The sequence below is a fragment of the Propithecus coquereli genome, unplaced genomic scaffold, assembly GCF_000956105.1.
Source record: "Propithecus coquereli isolate 6110/MARCELLA unplaced genomic scaffold, Pcoq_1.0 Scaffold90, whole genome shotgun sequence".
Classification (NCBI taxonomy): Eukaryota; Metazoa; Chordata; class Mammalia; order Primates; family Indriidae; genus Propithecus; species Propithecus coquereli.
The window spans coordinates 919,877-922,007 of NW_012155285.1; the positions used below are offsets into that span (position 1 = coordinate 919,877).

A 2,131-nucleotide genomic window follows, 5' to 3' on the forward strand; every position below is an offset into this window, starting at 1 on the left:
CTGTGCCTGGGGTCAAGCGATAGCAAGACAGAGACAGGAAGCAAGCAAGGGGGCTTTCTTGCTTCATCCTACTGGGACCACCGCTCTGACTCGAGAGAAAGCTTCCCTTCCCTCAAATTTTAGGCACCTCTGGGCTGTGGCTCTTGCCAATATTACTGCTGTTTACACCACTGCTTTGAGATTGCCTACGGGCTAGGGCATGAGAGAAAAGAAAAAAATTGACACAAATGGGAGAATTTTCTCCCACTTTCTCTGTTAGGAAATTCCTTTCCCATTCCTGAGGACAGAACTTGAGGGTTTCTAGAACTCTTGGTTGCCATTTCAGTGTTTTGGGCTGCCTAGGGTCCAGGTTGGGTGATACTTTGTGACAAAATGGAGAAACTCCCCCTTAGTTTTGTGATATATTAGTTCTGGCTTCTTTTCCAATTCATCTGCTATCATTTCCTCTTCAGAGACCATGCATTCTGTCCAAGTTTTACAGCTGCGTTCAGTGGGAGGTTGTATAAAGTGCTTACTCCTTCTTACCCAGAATTAGAACTAGCCAGTAGAACTTATTTTTCCAGTTCCACCCACAGCAAAAGTCTAGACAGGCAAACATATTTATCCTCCTCTTCTAGGGACAGTTTTTAACTAACAGGCCTTTTAAAGAAGGTATTACCCTTCCTTTGAGGGATCCTTCTTTTACGTGGAGGTGTTCAGCTTGCTCTTCCACCCTGCTTAGCCTCTAGGCTAATTTATCTCCTGTATTTAAGGTCCTCTAAAGCTGTGGGCCAGGGCAAATGTCTACTTCAATGTTTTACATAGCTTTCTGGAATCAATTTTTCTTGGCTGTTTTTTTTAAACCTCTGATGATATTCCTTATTTTAACATGAACTAATTCATAAAAGGTAGGTTGTTTGGGCATTTTATACAGCATTATAAATGTTCTCCATGTGGAAGGAGAACATTTTTTATACCTGTATCTCATCACACACGCTACAAATAGAAGTTGACTGATTTTTTTAATTGGTTTGTGGTTTTGATGTAATGTGGATACTGTTCCAAGGACCTTCTCTAGTGAATTAATCTCTAGTTAGGTTACCTTCACGAGTTAATGACTCAGCAACTCTATCTCTAATGTTTCTCTTTATCTCTCTGGAATATTTTTCTTAGATATTTCCTAAACATTTAAGGCAAAGAGAAGTCAAATGGACTTGATTTTATTTATCCATTTGATACACGGATATATTCACGTTTTGTTTGTTTGTTTTTTACATGATCACAGAAAAGCTTTTATTAAAAACCCCAGGGCTGGGGAGGGCGAAGATTCAGTCTTGCTGCTTGGTTCGGGAGGCCTCGCGTTGGCCCCGAGCACAGCCCCCGGGGATGGGTAGGGCGCTGCTGGAAGAGGGGGCCGGCTGCTGTCGTGTCAGCCCCAGTCTTGGCCTCGTTCCACCTGGGGAGTCCTGCTGACCATGTGCCCCGGGACGCATCCGAGTATGAGCTGGGGTCCACTGGGTCTGCCTCGTCATCCTTTCTGCTCGCCACCTTCTCGCTCTTGGGGTAGGGAGCCCGCTCCTCCCGGCTACGGTGGCGCTGTTCTTTGCCCTCTTCCCTGTCTGCCTTGTCATATCCACGGTCCCGATCCCGTTCCCTGTCCCGCTGTCTCTCTCCGTCCACCTTGTTACAGCCACGCTCTCGATCTGTCAGACTTGTCGTGGCCCCGATCTGACTTGTCACGGCTGCAGTCCGACTTCTCCGAAACATCTGCATTTACTGCTCCTGAGCTTCTTGGTAGATTTGTTAATGACAGAGTTGGAGTCATGCGGGGAGAGCCAGGACACGAGGTCTGTGGCCACATTCCCATAATAAGGGAGCCTGTAGGAAGGCTGGAACACCTTGTACCACCTGGGTGGCAGGGCCTCCAACTGGGTGGCCTCACAGTCCACAGGGTCATCAACATAATCCTCACCATTAGGTTATAGTTTATCCCCAGGGCTTATTTCAAACAGTGTGGACTCAATGAATATATTTACTGTAATGCAAATATCAGTGATGATGATGAGCTACTTTGAATTTGTAAATTCCATCTGTAAATATATTTAAGAAGTGCCAACTTTGGTATAAATAGCTTTCTCATCCTGTACCCTTT

General features: G+C 45.5%; 1 pseudogene; it reads right to left on the reverse strand.

Annotated features, from left to right (window-relative positions):
- Window positions 1-1,307: 1,307 nt before the first annotated feature.
- The window catches only part of LOC105826645, a 14,859-nt pseudogene continuing 14,035 nt past the window's right edge, over window positions 1,308-2,131 (reverse strand).